Here is an 18,526-nt window from a genome sequence, read left to right on the forward strand (position 1 = left end):
CACCCGTTGTCTCCACCAAAGGGCAAATTCTAGGGGGAGGCCTTGTGGGAGTCAGATCTCCCAGGTAAGTTGTTAAGGGGGCTGTCAGTGGCAAAGGGGGATATAGATGGAGAATGGGGTGGGTTTAGTGCTATCCCCAGGTTTAAAGATTTTCTCCCTATGGCTCTTATCTGGTTCAGGTTCCCTTTTAGCATGGCCCCACTCAGATGGATCCTCTCGAGGAGAGGATGGGGGCTGTCTCATCAGGACTAGCACAGCAGAGTCAGTTTTACAAGTCTTGCAGAGTTCTTCCTTATCTCTAAGAGCGAAATAGTCTTGAACATAGGGAATCTCACTCCATTTCCCTTGCCGTTACTGGCAGTGAGGACACACAACATTCAGGAAGAGGAACAGACCGTGTGCCAATGGTTCTGTCACCTACAGAGATTCTTTCACCTGGATGAGCAATTGGTTTTTAGGTAGAGGGAATACACCGCATTGAGGCTGTGTCACCAAGAGAGATTCCCTCTCCTTAACGAGCTGTTTATTTGTACTCTCTGGCTCCTGAATCTCATAATAGCGTGGCTATTCCTTCTTTCTTATTGCCAGTGGGCCAAGGCTCCTATGCAGGTGATCAGGACCGTAAAGGCAAGTCCCTGGAGATTCCTGACAGGCTGGCGATCGGCAAGGTCTGGTAAGTGATGGAAACTGTTCTGCGTGGCTGAGGGGAGGAAGAGTTGGTTTTCCTTAGGGACCATGTAAAACAGATGTTTGAGACGACAAGGAAAAGAATGAGGGGATCCCAAATTAGAGCGGTCTGGCCAAAAAGTGGTGTATGGAACTGCTGGAAGTCCTCACAAATATAACAGATTTGGTGTTTGGGGCGGCCATCAGCCTGACCTATCCACAGAAGAAAGCTCCTTCGAGTCTCAGAAGAGGAAAAAAGGGCCCCGAAATGAAAGTGGGAAAAAGACCTCCCAGAGTCCCACTGTTGATCTCGGTTCCAGTCAGTGACAGAAAAAATGATTAGGAGGTCTAGTAAGCTGAGCCAGAGAGAGGTGTGAAGCCTTCTCTATAGCCGTGATTCAAGGAAGCTGATCAGGGAGGTCGCTTTGACAGAAGAGGTGTAAACACTTAACAGAGTCAGAAGGTGGCAATTCGTCCACCGTTGCTGCCGGCAGTGGTGAAGGACGCAAGCGAGAGGCCGGGAAGGAGAGCTGTAGGAAAATAAAACAGCATTAGGGCCATTTCACGTTAGCAGCGACAGAGTAGTCCCTTCTCAGGTGAATGAGGCAAGGAGCACAGGCATGTAAGACAGGCGGGGCAACTGACATGCAAATGGACGAAACCCCGGGAAGGTGCTACTCAGCCGGCGCGCGCAATCCTACCTTTAGCGAACGTGAAAGCGGGGAAAACCGTAAAGCAGGCTGCGGGAAGCTGCAAAGCAGGCTCGGGGAAGCCGCAAAGTAGGCGTGGAGAAGCCGCAAAGTAGGCGTCGCAAACATACCTCTGATCAGGAAGCCGGGGGAGCTACTAGGCCGTGGCCCAAACGTACCGTTGCGGATTCGACTCACGGTAAGAGCAGTGTCACGGGGTGGACGGTAAGAGCAGTGTCACGGGGTGGACGTACGTTATAACAAAATAGCTTGAACCGAGGAGGTCAACGGAAGGCCCGGACCAGCAATCTCGGTTCACGATAGTAAGCAAAGAATTGCAAACTACCCCGTTAAGCTTAAACACTTAGGTACACTCTGGGAGGGGGGGGGAGAGAAGGCGGGAGGAGGAGAAGGAGAGAGAGAGAGAGAGAGAGAGAGAGAAGGCTGTTTCTGAGAGCGGGCTGTTTCAGCGAAGTGAAGCAAGGCCAAAGCAAATTTTATCGACCCAGAGGTACACTCTCAGAGGGAGAGAGAGCGGGCTGTTTCTGCGAATGGAAAACAGCATTCCTATACACGCTTAAGGGTGCTTTTAAGGAGCATTTTGCAGGGAGGCGGGGGTGAGTGACAGGGGACCATTATTTGATTGACAGTCGCGAGCTATGTAACAAGTTTACTGCTGCGCATGCTCTCACCCTTGAATCTCTAAGAAACGCCCACGGGGTGGGGGTGGGGCGGCAAAACCACATGTAGATTTTTTTATAATTATGGTATAATGAGTTTGGGTTTACTATAGGTTATACGCCTATCTGGTCTGGGCATGCGCAGCCGGGGGAACTCCCCTTGTGTTACTGTGCCCCTCTATTATCAGGATAAACTGCCCACCACACGAGCATAGTTTTACCTGTCTGGGTGGTGTCAAGGGAGAGTCCCCAGCTGACTGCGTGTGTGACTTGATTTCGTCTTGGTTTTCTCACCACTGTCACCTCCTTGCTGCTAATGTCTAACTACCTAACAAAAGTACTACTTCCACCTAGGTATATCAGGTTATAAATTAAGCAGAGGGTAATATTTGTAAGAGACAGCCAGATATAACCAGAACTCATCGATGCTTGTGTTAATACAACATATGGAATAATTGTAGTTATGTGTGTGAATAAATTGGTCCTCAGGTTCTCTACCAGGTTTCATCCATATCCTTTGATGAATCCTCTCTGGCATCTTCAGCATCCATGGCAACAATGAAACACATAAGCCAATATCATACCATGAAGAGCTGGCAAGGTAGGGCATTTGGGGGCATTTAGTACACCTAAAATTCATACCATATCCTTTAAGACATCAGTTAAAATTTTGTGAAATGACTGTTTTGCTCAAGATCGACATATCTACCATTTTGAGCATGCACTTATATATTAGGCACCTTAACTATGTAATTGCAGTTAATCCTAACAGCAATATTATCTCCATTTTATTTATGAGGAAGCTGAGAAGATGTAATTTGCTTGAAGGCACACAGCTAGCAAATAACAGAGCCAGGATTCAAAGCTGAGCCTGTCCGGCTCCAAAACTCAGTCAGACTCACATCCTTATACACTCCCACTCCAACTGTACTAAAGCAAGTGTCCCCCCCATCCCCCCACCAACCTTTTTATTTTTTCTTTGCCATTTTGATACATTCATTTGCAGTGTGTTAAACTGGCTTCTTACGTAGACTTTGTTTGTTAATGGATGTTAATACTTCTGTTCTAGAACTAGCTTTCCCTCCAGGGGGCCCAGGAACATTTCAAAGCCACATTGAGCAGTAACAAATATTTTCCTTAACAAATTTCTCACCTAGTCATAAAGTGATTGTGGATGTTGCCAGTGTATATTTGTGTTTACATCCTGACTGTGAGCATTAGGGCAGGAAAACATCAAAGTTTTGTGGGTGACAAAGAATCACCTCTGATCTTCACTTCAAAGACAACCAAACAAACAAAAAAAGCCCTTCCCATCAACACCTTTGGGATTAATGTCAATTAAGCTTTCTCTTCAACTTGTCTATACAAGTATGCACGTTATAATGAATGAAGCTTGTTAAGAAACCATAAACCTCCTCTAAAATGGCAGTAAAATACCTACAGCACACACATAATTTTTCCTGATGTATTATAAGAATTTTAGTAAATGGACCCTTTTTATGCCTTAGCCCTGATTCTCTAACCCCAATTTTAAAAAAGTGCCAATAAGGCCCCATCAAAAAGAGGGATGAGTGCTGTTTCTACACCCCCAAATCTAAACTGACATTTTCTGTAATGTCTGCAGAACTTTCCTTTCCTTCCTCTGCTGAGCCCACATCTAACTATTCCTCTTCGTCTGAGCACAAACTCAGCTTCACAAAGCCTTTTGTTCTGGATCTGGAACTTGTTCAAAATTCTCAAGTCTCAAGTCAGAATGGCCATCATCAAAAAATCTACAAACAATAAATGCTGAAGAGGGTGTGGAGAAAAGGGAACTGTCCTACACTATTGGTAGGAATGTAAATTGGTATAGCCACTATGGAGAACAGTATGGAAGCTCCTTAAAAAACTAAAAATAGAGCTACCATATGATCCAGCAATACCACTCCTGGGCATATATCCAGAGAAAACCATGGTTCAAAAGGATACATGCACCCCAATGTTCATTGCAGCACTGTTTACAATAGCCAACACATGGAAGCAACCTAAATGTCCATTGACAGAGGAATGGATAAAGAAGATGTGGTACATATATACAATGGAATACTACTCAGCCATTAAAAAGAATGAAATAATGCCATTTGCAGCAACATAGATGGACCTGGAGATTATCATACTAAGTGAAGCAAATCAGAGAAAGACAAAGATCATATGATATTGCTAATATGTGGAATCTAAAAAAAAAATTATACAAGTGAACTTATTTACAAAATAGAAGCAGACTTAGAGAACCAACTTATGGTTACTTATGGTTACCGGGGTGGGGAGGGAATAGTGGGGGGGGAGGGATAGTTAGGGAGCATGGAACTGACATGTACACACTGCTATTTTTTTTTTTTTTGCCGTATGCGGGCTTCTCACTGTTGTGGCCTCTCCCGTTGCGGAGCACAGGCTCCGGACGCGCAGGCTCAGCGGCCATGGCTTACGGGCCCAGCTGCTCCGCGGCATGTGGGATCTTCCCGGACCGGGGCACGAACCTGTATCCCCTGCATCGGCAGGGGGACTGTCAACCACTGCGCCACCAGGGAAGCCCCACACTGCTATTTTTAAAATAGATAACCAACAAGGACCTACTGTAAAAAAAAAAAAAAATAGAAATTTAAAAATTAAAAAAAAAAATTCTCAAGCCTACCTCCACCTCCATCTCTTCTGGGACATGGCAACCTGAGGAAGGAGGCCCTGCTCCTGGAACTCTTCTGGGGCTGGTTTTGTGTCTCATTTCTGTCTCCACAGTGCCCGGTGCTACCTCGACCACATCACTTACTGTCTGACCATCATCCATGAACTCTTGGAGAACCAGGACTATGTTTGGATCATCTTTGTATCCCAGGCATGTAGCCCGGTGCTCAACACAGCTGGTGCTCAGTTAGTGCCTGTTGCCCAATTAAGTGCATGAATGGAAGTGAGACCACCCTTCACCCATGAGGCTGAAAATGAGAGTCCCCAGGAGTCTGGGGAAGGAGAAGGAGAACCCCTAGCGGTGTCTGTCATCTGGAGCAAGGACAGGCAGTTGGAGGATGTGATGGAGAAAGGTCAGAGGGAGGCAGAGGAAGTACACTTAGTAAGTAGAAAGGGGCTCATCAGGCACAGGCTAAGTTGAGGTAGATGATGAATGACAGCCGTTACTGGGCACAGGCTAGAGCTTCAGGCCCCAGAGGGCTGATAACATTTTCCTTGTAATCAGTGTCGATGATAGATGCTATCCTTTTTAACTCTTCTCATCCAGAAGTGTTTGGCTGGGATTCTGTATTTCTGTATTATATATTTATGTGAGGTCTATGCTAATGTGGTAGTTCCCTCCTTTGTGTGATAAATGCTTAAAAGCTTCCTCAGTTGTGTACACTCATGACCTTCGTGATGGGTCTGCCCAAAAAGGAGCTTGGTAAGACCCCCAGGCTGGATCAGATTACCTGTAAGTAATCTATTATTGAATTTGATTAAGGGCATTATGAAATACCTTAAAATGGTTTTTAAACATTTTCAATTAAAATGCCCTGAATTTAATAATTCATTCAGTCAACAAATATGTGTTGAGCTTCAAGTGTGTGTTAGCTACTCTGTTAGATCTAAGGAGATGGCCTCGTACAGCCCACAGTCTTAGTTAAAATTAAAGTAGGAAAAGTATATGTAAAAACGTTGCACTTTTCCCATTCCCTCTATACTTCTACAGCCACTGCCATGAAGAATATGGAAGAATGTGAACACAAGCAAAAGACAAAATATCCATTATTTTACATTTCATCTGGATTCTGGCATCTATAAAACGGGTGATTTCTCCTCTGAGTTTCTGAAATAAGATAAGACTTGATATGGGAGAATTTTATGAATATGGATTAATTTTCTTCATTGTGTAAAATTCATCCCAGAGACCAGATAACAAACATTAATAATAGCATGGCCAGAAGCACAAAGCAAATATGTTACATGGACTCAGTTGCAGTAAACAGAATTCACATCAGCAACTGCAGCTCAGCTGGCCTCAGAGCCCCGGAGGTAGGGAGAGGCTGCCCCTTCCTGCTCTGTTCCTTCTTCAAACTCATCCAGGAGAGAAGCCCTTCCTTCCCTGGGGAAGAGGAAGGAAGGGAGCAGAGACAGACAAGCATGTTATTCTACTAGAAATACCTCCACCTGGAACCTATAGGCATAGGGAATTAAGCACTTCCCACTAACCAGCTATGTATTTTGAAATAGTTGGTTTCATTCCTTATGATTCTGACCTAGATTCTGTCTTTCAAAAACAAGTAAATCATAATGTGTATCTGACCTAATTGCTGAAATAAGGACTGCATTCTCCTACAGTGATGTAGACCAGTAACATTGCCTAGGATGGAAAAGATATTCTCTGACTAGTCAGAGCTCTGCAAAAGCACCACGTTTAAGAATTTTTCCTCCTTCATGTACCATCAATCCCAGGCCTGTGGCATCAGTATTGGGATTGATGGAAAGATCTCACAGTGATCAACAATCATTCTAAAGCACATTATCACAAACTTCTCAACTGGCTTGACATGTAAACACGTGGACCATATCCTGACACGCCAACTTACTTTTGGCATGTTTTTTCCAGTAAGCTAGCCTCATTCAACATGGCTATAATAATGTATTTCAGTCTTACTAATCTTACTGAAAATAACAGTTTTGAAAAAACAAATAGACCTCAATTTATAAGGCAACCCTTTCACTTCCTACTGTTTTGATTATCACTTGAAAGATTTATCTTATTCTCCTTTTGTTTAAATTTGGATACTGGAATTCTAAAGAGCAGCTGATAAAGTACATATTCCAGACTTTAAAGTTTTAGCCTAATATTAACTCATCAGAAAAAAAAAAATCCAGATTTTCATTTTTCATGAAAATATAGCAATAAAAAGGCATCTGCAGTTACAAAACAGGTCAAGGTCATTTGTGGCTCTCATTAATCCTGCTCCTCCTGTGAAAAAGGCTAAAAGCATTGCCTACATTTTGCAGATGGAAAAAAAGCAGGTTCCATCTTGCTCTGGGTATAATAGCAAAGCCTGTGTGTGGTAGAGCCAGAAATAGAAGCTGGAGGGATTTGTGTTCCTTTTCTGATGTAGAACAGGACTCATCTGAAGCAGTCTCATTAAATTGTGCTACTGAAGAAGCAGGTCTAGCTCTTCACTCCATTTTCTTTAATAGAATTAAATAGTCCATTTTTTGCTGTACTTTCAATTGGATACCTTATGCTAATTAGTTTAACTGGCCAAATATAATTTATATACTACTTTCATAGAGTACATTGGATGCTAAGCATAATGGATGTTGACTAAAAATATATATTCACAACCTAAAAGTTGAGAGTTATGTATTATTTGGTGGAAATTTTTAGGACTTCAAGCCTGGGAGGTAGCATCTCAAGTAACCCTGAGAGAACTGCTCCAAGGAGGCGAGGTAAGGGCCAGGACATATAGGAGTTTTGCAACAAAGGGCAGGTAGTCTGAATGTCAAAAGATTATTGTAAATTAAAGAAAACCAGATATCTCAAGTTAAGGAATTTAGCGCTTTTCTATGCATAGTAAGATGCAAGAATCTGGGCTCACTGAAACCATTCCTTTGATATGTAGCTCAACTCACTGGGCCAGTATCCAGTGTTTTCACATCGGTGTTTCCTCAGGACTCACCATAGGGAGTGGCTGCAGTCTGATGGCTGCTAGATGGCAGGTATTCTTTTCCTTCTTGAGTTCCCTCGGGGCTCACCAGGTTACCTTCGGCTGCGGCTGCAATCGCTGATGACTGTGACATCCTTTGTTTACTGACATGGCAGGCAATATTCCATTTCTCATGGATAACATGTAATTATTTTAAAGAGCGCTTTTTTTTTAAGAAAAAGCAATATTTAAAATCCAGTATGATCAAATACTATAGGACAGCAAGTACCATTGTTCAGTCAGCTCGTCAACATGCAACTTCTAATATGGCTATCAACATAATTCTAGATTTTCTCAGAGTTCTAATTGAAATTCCACAATCACTTTTAGGGAAAAGCACCTTCAGAGTTACAGAAATTGAGAATTCCATGCTGCCATCCTGTGTCCACCATTTGGCCATTGCAGCTATGATTTCAGTTTCCTTCCCTAAGGTTATGTTTGTGTACACGTGTTGGGGAGGAACCTGACCCACTGTTTGGATGTGCTCACAATTCCTAATATGTTTACCAGCCACCTAAACTATTAGAGTGGCAGGAGAACAGCTCTCAAAAAATATTAGCAATATGTGGGTCCTCTGGTACAAAATGAGAAATTGTGTACCCAGTAGGTGGCTGAAAGGAGTAAATAAGCTAATCTGTGTAGAGCAGTTTAAGGAGTTCAGAGCATGTAGTAAGTGGGCAATAAAGGTTAGCTCTTATTGTCTTCAACATGCTGGCCTGAACACATGCCAGCCTTGCAAACATCAACTTTTACTGACCTGCATGTATACAACACATTGTTAATGAGCATTAATATATGGGCAATTTTATGGTCTACAAGTTCTGGCAGCCACCAGCATCTCCAGATAACCCCGCCCTCCACACCCCAGTCCCCTACCCCCAAGCCCAGTTTATATCATGCCTATCCTGCATCTCTCTCCATCCCCATCCCTTGGCTTTTTGTGCAGAAGTCACAGCAGCCTTCATACATTCCCATCAATGCACTGAGCTCCTTCCTGGAGCCCACACTCTGCACATGCTCTTCCCTCTACATGGAACTAAACTCCAGGCTCCTCTGCTTTGCCTCATAAACTCATCTTCAATTTTCTGCTTAATCACCCCTTCCTCAACCTCACAGCTGAGTCTCTGACCTCCATCTTAGCTCTTAAGTGGTAATTTCACATTTTAAAAATGTGATTCTTGTATTAATATGTTTTACCCACTAGACTAAAAGTTCCACATGGGCAAGGTCCATGATTTGTTCTGTTTGTTTTTCTTTTTCTTACTATCTGTGTACCTCTAGGTCTACCACAGGGCTTGGCATATGGTTGTTCTCAATACACATGAGTTCTATAAATGAATAAACACAGCCCAACAGGAGGCAATTCCTTCCAAGGACTGAGCATTTCTCTCTTTCCACTTTATTTCACAATCACTGTTCCCCTCACCACTGGCTTTACTCAGCTGTACTGTGAAAACACACATGTTTTGGAAGGTAAAAATAGCTTGGGGAAAATAAAAGGTAATTTAATTTAGAAGGGAGAGGGAGGAAAAGAGACATCAGTGAAATAAACAGAGTTATAAATGGGGCAGTGAATCAGCATAAGCAAAGGGCAGTGTGAATCGTGGTTACACCCATTTCTTGAGCCAGACTGAAGAGCGAAAGAGAGAAATTTGAAGAGGCAGGTGATAAAAAATAAATAGCCTGGGAGGGCTGAGGAAGCCAATAGGACTGGAGCCCAGACCAGAGCAGTGGGATTAGTGCTGCTCTGGGGGAAGGGTTTTCCCCCCAGCTGAGAGAACACTGGGAAGGATAAAGCATGCTGCAGGCCTATTCAGGGCTGGGAGAGGAGACCTGGGAATCTGAAGGGTTTGAAGACCACTATCCCATCCCCATGACAGTTAGCCTCCTTCCCGAGCAGCCTCTCACTAGTGACTGCCACCAGGACTGTGGACCATGTGTCCCGCAGCCCAGGGCCATTGTCCTTGTCCATCTTGGTCCCCTCTGCAATATGGATCCAAATAGGACCCTACTCGGGATCTCTGGTAAAGAGCCTTCCATCATATTCAGTTATTTCTACAGTGAAATATATTTTCCAAAGCAGCACAGTAACGCTGGTCATAGTAAGTTTTGCTTCTTTGTTTCTTAGTGCCGTAAGGGGCATTTGTTCACAGCAAAGACTACTGTCTCTATCTTTAGTTTTCCAAGTTGTAATAAAATACTTAGGTTTTTCTCCTTATCACTTATTAACCCTACGACATTTTATTTTTACATCTTGATTCTGGTTTTGTTCTCCACTAGAATATCAAAGGCCTTTGTTTCGCCTTTTTAAAGACTAGACGGGTGCATGGCACATAGTAGGCACTCAAATTAAACTGTGGCATAGGAACGAGCAGCTCAGCATTCTAGGGGGTCGTGTGACCGGGAGCCCTGGACCAGGCGCTAACCTGAGGAGAGGATACAGGAGAAGGCCTCGCTAGGAGAGTTCTTGTGGAAGGAACGTTGGCCTGGGAGAACCAGATGCACGAGGGCTAAGGCCTGGGGAAGCGCCAGATAAATGCGGTTTCCGCGCGCGGACTCCCCGAGGCCCCAAAAAGCACGCTCGGCTCACAGTCAGCTAGCTCTCCCGCCGCAGCCGAAGTGGAAAGGCCGGGGGCCCCGCCCCCGCCCCCGCCCCCGCCCCCGCCCCTCTCGGCCAGAAACTTCCCTGGGATTGGTTGCCTACCCCACGGCCCTCCTCCCGTCCTGCCCCCTCCCCAACCGTCCCGGGGGTTGGCTGCCCGCCGCCCAGCCGTCCTCCAGGTCCCGCCCCACCTGCTGGGTCTCCGCGGGTCTCTTTGTCCCACGGAGTTGGGCGGTGAGTGTTACCCTAGTCTCCGGTCTCTTGGCCTCTTGCGGCGGGGAGGGTTCCCGGCCGGTCCGCGGGCCCGGGTGGGGCTGGGCTCGCCTCGCGTCCCCTCGAGCTTTGCCCACCCGGAGCTCCGCTGCTCCCGGCGGCCAGAACGCAGGAGTAGAGCAGCCCTCGGCGGTCCGGGGAGCGGTGGGAGGGAGGGGACGGCAGTGCCCGTCCCGGGGCCGCGCGAAGCACACATACTGCGCCCAGCCTCCCGGAGGCTTCCCGGCCTGCTGGCCCGCGTGTGGTAACAAGTTTAAGCTTTGCTTACCCAGGGCGCAGCCGCGGCTACTTTGCAGCGGGTTCGGGCCAGGCCCAGCCTGCGGCGGCAACAGCGGGTCTCGGACCGACCGTGAGCTTGGGGAGTTTGTCTCCAGCGACTGCGGGTGCAGCGGCCTGAGTTCTAAGCGCAGGTATGTGCCTGTCTTTGAGTGAAATGAAATAACGCGGGCTCGAGCACGTGGTCAGTGACCACAGGAGGATTCCCAAGCACGTGTCTCCGGCTCTCCTTTAACAAAGGAAACGGACGTTCACAAGCAGAACAGCTGCTTCTAGTGGGTTTTCAGACTCGGTTAAAGAAACTGCTGAGGTCCACGGACATTGACGAGAGAGGAATGCAGGAAATTGTAGAGAACCCTGTGAAAAACCAAATCACCCTTTCCTGTGCCCTTTTAAGGTTGACACAGTGCCTTAAGAGGCTAACACAGAAGGGTAAAGAAAGTCTCCATAAAACCCAGAGAAGAGATTGTAGAACTCCTCTTTGGATCCTGTCTGGAGTCACAGCTGAACCAGAAGAAAATTTCCTTTCATTGTGAGCACCTTTGTGATATTTTTACACAGCTCTGAGCAGAAGCGATGGATTCAAACTTAACCTTAGCATTGATAGTACAAGTGTTGGTATTTGTCATTGAAGGCAGTGACAACTCACTAGAATGATATAAAGACTATAAATTGAGAACATCTAAATGCACCAGCTGACAAAGGTCATAAAACCTCCAGAGTCACACTTCACTGGGTAGAAACAAGAGTTACCTCCTCCTGTCATGAAATATCTCAGGGTATGCAAAAACTCACCCCAAATGCTTTGACTCAATTTTGTCCATCCCTCTCCCAAAGATGAACGATTATGCAAATCTTTGTGGGTAGCTGGCTCTTGCCACCAGTGGATTACCAACTTTGCTGCCCCTGCCAAACCCTTATATGCCTCCCTCCCAGATACACCACAGAATCCTTTACTGAAGCATTGAAATTCACATTGTCCATCTCCTAGCCCTCAGATTACTCAGTTTTGACAAACCTTTCCACCTATATTGCCATGAGAAGAGTGGGATAGATGCAGGTATTCCAGGACAACCTTTTCCCTTTCACATACACCCCATAGAATATTTCTCATGTCAGTTGGACCCTATGGGATCAGACATGCCCCTGTGCCTAAGTACATTAACTTGGCTGCCACCCTGATTCACAAGCCAGTAGCCTTACACAAGTTTCCCCTTTTCACCTTTTTGTTCCCATGCTGTATCAGTTCTTACAAGTCCGTAAAACACAACACCTCTCTACTCAATGACAGACCACCTATGAACAAGCCCGTTAATTACCCCTCCATCATCTTGTACCTCTAATACTCTTAAACCCCTCATGATAAAGAGCCATTCCACATGGTTACCTTACAACCATTGAGATGATTTCTAAACCACAAGAAGACCTCTTGGACATGTCCTTTAGCAAGCCAGACATGCTCTTCTATGTGATGGTTCTTGTAAACAAAATTTTCAGGGAAGCTGACTATCCCAGAGCAAACATTTGCTGCATGCTGCCCACGAGAAAATCAGCCCAAGCTACAAAACTCATAGCTCTTCCTAGGGCTGATACATTGGCAAAAGGGAAAGCTACAAACATTTATACCGACTAGATAAGCCTTTAGAGTCTGTCAGGCTGTTAGCACACTTCGGCAGTTCCACAGATTCTTGACCTCTGCAGGTACTGGTACTTATTATTTTCCAGTGTACCACCTATAAATCTTACCAAGTTTCTGGAGGGAACCAGTGTAGCTCAGGAAGTCCTCCAAGACCCACACTGTCCTTATGGCACTCCAGGTGGACTTTTAGACTTACCTCCAGCCCTAGGCTCTTTTCACTGTTTAGTTATTATCTGCATGTTTAGTGGATGGTCTGTGCTAGCCAACTAGACATACTGATGCCACAACAGATGTAACAAACTAATACCTTGGATTATTCCTTGTTTTGGCATTTCTTTATGAATTGAATCTGACGAAGGAACTTTTTTTTTTTAATTTTTCATACAATTTTTAAAGGTTACAGTCCATTTACAGTTGTTGCAAAATATTGGCTGTATTCCCCGCGTTGTGCAGTACATCCTTGTAGCCTACAAACCCAATAGTTTGTACCCTCCAGTCCTCCACCCCTATATTGCCTCCCCCCGCCTCCACTGGTAACCATTAGTTTGTCCAAGGAACTCATTTTACAGCAGAAACAAATCACTTGCTCACAAAGACTCTGAGAGGATATTTGTTAACATTTCATAGTCCCTACCATCCCTTATCCTCAGGGGAAGGAAGACCTTAAAATGTAGACATAAAAAAGAATGCCGAGGGGAAAAAAACCTATCTAGAAACTAGACTTACATGGCTAGAAGCATTATCCCTGGCCCTTATACAGATCCAGGATACTTCAAATGGATCCCTTTTGAAATAGTTTTTAGTCACCCCAGTGCCAGCTGGCATCTCTAAACCTTCCATTCCTGGATTGGGCAAGCAACATGGGGACTTGAGTGAACAATTCAGTACTCTGACTAGTTACATACAAGAACGTCTATACTTGGTGCATCTCATCAACAGGTGAAAAAAAGCATGGTCCTCACTGACAGGCCTTGCCATCCCTTTCTTCCAGGAGATGAGTATACATCAACATTTTTAGAAGAAAACGTACATTGTCACCTTGCTGGGAGAGGCCTTAGGAAGTACTGCTAACCATCTACCCTGTCATCAGAATAAAAGTCCTCCTGGATTCGCATGCGATACCAAGCTAGATCCATGTCATCACCCCCCCCCCCCCCAGGACAATTAGAAGGCCATCCCTATGCGTGACCTCAAATTGAGGATTTCAAGAGCTTACTCAGGCTCCAGAAGCAGGCGACACCACAAAGTAGACAGCTTTACCCAAGATCTCTGATCAAGAATTTTGTCTCCGTTTATCTTCCCTTGCAACCTCTGCCTGACCTGCAAAATTTTCTGACATAGAAATTTAAACAAAACTCTTCCTCTTTCAGTTACAGAAGGACTGACTGGAGGTTGCTTGTCTAAACCTATCCTCCCTCTGTTCCCCCACTGCGGGCTCCCTTTCGGACGATGTCTTGCTTCAGCGAATTCTTACTGCTTTTTCAACAGTTTTAGCATGGCCACAACACCCACTCACACCAATCTTTCAGACCCTGGCCATCTTAACTAATCAGTCTAATTGCTGGTTATGTCAGCGTCTAAATAACGCACCAGAACCTGAACTAGGTTTTGTCCCTGCCAGTGCAAGCACCTGGTGGACCCATTCTGGACAGCGGATGTATGGAAGGCACTCTGCTTCCTCCTGTGGCAGAGTGACTTGGCATTGGGGAACCCCCATGGAGGCTTGAGGTCTGTCCTTCACTCAGGTGAGGGTATTGGAGGGAAAATTTTCTCTTTGCATTGAAAATAAAAACGGCACTGGACCTTTCCTAGGTAACATACCAAAACAATACTGTAATCAAACACTGGTTTGATTCCACAGATGACACCTTCAAATCCTCCAAAGACGTTATAAATGAGTTCCAGACTGATTATTATAATGATACAAATGTTTGCATAGTCACTGGACAGTATTCCTGGCCTGCAGGCCACAAAAATAGGACCTGGAACAGCTCAGCTGTTCCCCTGGTTGGTCTGCCTGATACCCCAGGCCACAAATGGGTCGACCAAAATTCTGGAATGACCTTGCTCGGTAGCTGCTAGAACCAGACTGAAGGTCTCCTCTTACCCGATATTTCGTAGCCTGTTTTGCTCTTACAGCCTGACAGAGGCACATGGGAAATGGAGATATACAGATGCCAACATAACTAATGACAAAGGCCACCATGGACACCAAACTCCAACCTGGTGGGTCACAGGTTCCACTCTGACCTTGTTTGTGAACACCTCTGGTCTGTTTATTTTATGTGGCAATAAGGTATATCAAGGGTTCCCACCTAAATGGTCAGGGCGTTGTGCACTCAGCTACCTGGTACCTTCCCTCACTAGTTATCCCACTTTAAATGCTAGCCGGATTATAAACCTGGGCTCCTTCAGGCATGAAGTAGCACCACGTAGACGCATCCAACCAGACATTGTAGGCAAGCCACTCATGTATCGCAATACTGATTCAGTAAGGACCCTTTTTCCAAGCTTGAAAACTTCTGATCTAGAAGAAGCAATTCTGAACGTTTCCAAAGTCATGGAACAAGGATTCACTGGCACCCCGCAGACCTTGAAAGCACGTCCGTCAGGGGTTAGCAGTTTCACCTCTGTGCTCTGAAATCGCCGTCTCCTGGCTACACAGGCTGCCCAACAGGGAACACTGTGCCATCATTGGCAGACAGTGCTGCTTGTATGTAAATAAATCGAAAGAAGTACAGGATAGTTGGAACCGTATAAAGGAACGGGTTGACATCCTACATAAAATGAGTGAAGCACCGTTGATTAATTGGACTGACCTCGAGAATAAGAAACTGGTTCAGTGAAAGATGGGGCTGTGTGTTGGGATTTGCTCTTTTATGCGTATTCATCCTTGTTATCTGTGTTTTTGTTCGCAGATCTCTTACCTCCTGACTTCTAATCCATGTCTCCCCACAGCAATCTCCCCAGCTCCTTGCCTGTGAAACTTCATGGTAGGTTATAACAGGCAAATGAAGGGACTAACCTCACCAAAATGGCATAATGACTACTGAAACTGAGACCATCTGAACAAACAGCAGCAGCTGGGAAAAAAAAAAAAAAGAAAAACACCAAAAAAAAAATTTTCTCTGAACTTCCCTTTGATAAGTAAAGCAGGTCTTTCTAAGTATTCAGCTGCTGTAAGCCCTGTCTTGCATCAGGACCTGCCAAGGAACTGTGTAAATACATCCTGGGAGAACCTTCCATACTTTCCCACTGAGGCCTTAATACCTTTCCCCACCCCACCCCCATCCTATTAAGCTGGTATATAAATCCTTACTCCCTACAGCATGCTCTTGCCTACATGTATAATAATCTTGGCTCCTATTAATCTGTCTGTTAATTCACAGGCCCCCAAGTACTTCACCCTAAGTTGGTAAAGAAAAAGTTTTCGTCCCAGTAACACTTTTTAGACTTTTCTGGATACACCAGAGAATGTGTTCAAATACAAGGGAATTTGGAAACCTTGATTTTGTTGGAAGGTGAAAGAATCCAGTGTACATGTACACAGGCTCTGTGGAAATCCTTTTAAATTTGTCTCAGTGTGTTTAATAACTGACTGAAAACTTTCTCTTTATTTCCCTTAGGGAGAAAGCTGTAGACCATTTAATCTGGGATGATCTGCTGTACTCTCCTGATTTCCCGTGAGCATTTAATCTACGGTTGAAAGGGTCGTTTGTCTGGTATGAGTTGTAGCTGTCTTATGATTATGGGCAGCAGCAGCGAGGGGGGCTGTAGGAACCAAGTGGAGGTAGCATTTATCGTATTGTACGTGTCACTCCGTTGCTCCTGTCCTTACATTATTCTGTTTAATTCTCACACAGTGTTCTTCCCGTTTTACAGATGAATGAATTGGAAGGGTAGATAACTTGCTAAAGATTATACCATTACTGGGACTTCCTGGTGGTCCAGTGATTAAGACTCCGCACTCCCAATACAGGGGGCATGGGTTCAATCCCTGGTTGGGGAACTAAGATCCCACGTGCTGTGCAGTGCAGCCAAAAAAAAAAAAAAAAGACTATACCATTACTGAAAATAAGAGCAAGATGCAGAACTGGTATCTAGTGTGCAACCTTTCATAGAGCAGAGGAAAGAAGAAAAACTACACAGTCATTCCTTGGAGATATTGCGGATTTGGTTCCAGACCACTGCAATAAAGGGAGTTGCACAAATATTTTGGTCTCCCTGTGCAAATAAAAGTTATGTTTCCACTATACTGTAGTTTATTAAGTATGCAGTAGCAACATGTCTAAAAAACAATGCACATCCCTTTATTAAAACTAGTTTCTTGCTAGAAAATGCTAACCATCACCTGAGCCTTCATCAAGTCAATCTTTTTTGCAATAGTGATTTCACAGATCACCATAAGAAATATAATAATAATAATGAAGACGTTTGAAATATTGCGAGAGTTGCCAAAATGTGACACAGATGCAAAGTGAGCAAATGCTGTTGGAAAAATAGAACCAACAGACTTGCTCCGCACAGGGTTGCCACAAACCGTCAATTTGTAAAATATGCAGTATCTGCAAAGTGCAATAAAGTGAAGCAATAAAACGAGGTATGCCTGTATGTATACATACATATACTTAGCTTTGCAAAAAGACAACTGAAAGTTGAATATAAACGAACTAATGAACATTATGGCAAATTGACAACTTCACATAGAGAAAATTATTTCAAAAGTTATTTCAAGCTGTGCCAAAAAATGAACAGTATTCTGGGTACATCCTTAGAGGTGGGTTTATTGTTCATAGTGATATTGGTATCAAAAGAAGATAAAATATGAAAACTGTTCCAGTGGTACAGGGCATAGTAAGAGGGGGGGCTCCTGAGCAGAAGTCCTCTATTGTTCCTTTCCTGTGTGTGTAAGCAAACAGTAGTTAAACTCTTGCACTAAAACTAGAGAAACCATTAAAAGATGAGCGTTCCGCTTTCAGTATTGGGTATTTTGTGGTACCTGGATAGATGAGGGTCATGGGATGCTGAATTAGAGTGGCAGGAGTGTTCTAAGCAATTGGGGGAAGTGATCGGAAAAGAAATCTAGATTCTTGACACAATGTCAATTTTCTTCTGTAAAATGGAGAAAAACAGTAAAGGGTTGATAGGCCACCACTGCTTTCTCCGTGGCCTTTTTGACAAAAACTGATATAAAGTTTATTGTTAACGAATTTCCTTTCAGGAGAAGATTGATAGCTACTGACCCTTGGAATTCAGTGCTCAAGGGTCATTTTTAAAGAGGTTTGAGACACACTAGATTATAAACTTATTTGTATACCTGTTGTCTGTTCCCTGGTAGAATGTAAGCTTCACGAGGACAGGCATATTTGGTGAATCACAATGAAGAGGGTTGTGGTGAGGATTAAGTAATGCATGTAAAGCTGACCTTGGGCATTGCTTAACTAAACGTAAGATAGAGCTCACTTACAGCCAATATGAGTAGCAGGTTTGAACTTTGGCACTCGTTGTTGTCAGATGTAAATTTCCAAAAACTTATGAATAAAGTTGATTATATGCCATTTTGGAGTTCTGATCATGGCTTACTTTGTTTCCCTTTTCAAGTATTCGGGTACATTAGAAACCTTATGCATGTATGCACATCTACTTATTCAGCCCTTGTTTCACACCATTGAGTTCTAACAAAGTTAGGAGGAAAAGTTGTGAAATGAGAGTGTAGTAATTGGAATGTTAGAAAATGTCTCTTGGAAGGATAAGGTCTTATTCTGTCAACTGGCATGAGTGATTTTGAGGTGTGTTTAGCCACACAATATTGCGTTAAAGGATATGCACCTTTTCTGCTTCCTTATGTAAAGTTTGTAGGGCATGAAAAGTTATAGAAAATAGTTTCAAAATTATTAATGGACACATTTTTGATACTTCAATCTTAAGTTATTTTGTAGGACGGATACTCTCTTTCCATCATTTTGTAACAGATGGAGCACAAGATTAGTTGGCAA

General features: G+C 44.2%; 1 long non-coding RNA gene and 1 other non-coding gene across 2 annotated transcripts; both read left to right on the forward strand.

Moving 5' to 3' along the window:
* Window positions 1–1,502: 1,502 nt before the first annotated feature.
* LOC114902746 lies at window positions 1,503–16,600 on the forward strand. The gene is made up of 4 exons (XR_003795595.1): window positions 1,503–1,554; window positions 10,888–11,025; window positions 15,449–15,523; window positions 16,157–16,600. It is a non-coding gene; the product is annotated as an uncharacterized LOC114902746 (long non-coding RNA).
* LOC114903286 lies at window positions 11,276–11,397 on the forward strand. Its single transcript, XR_003795678.1, has one exon. It is a non-coding gene; the product is annotated as a small nucleolar RNA SNORA26 (small nucleolar RNA).
* Window positions 16,601–18,526: the final 1,926 nt, after the last annotated feature.

The sequence above is a fragment of the Monodon monoceros genome, unplaced genomic scaffold, assembly GCF_005190385.1.
Source record: "Monodon monoceros isolate NGI ecotype Baffin Bay Population unplaced genomic scaffold, NGI_Narwhal_1 Super_Scaffold_20, whole genome shotgun sequence".
Lineage (NCBI taxonomy): Eukaryota > Metazoa > Chordata > Mammalia > Artiodactyla > Monodontidae > Monodon > Monodon monoceros.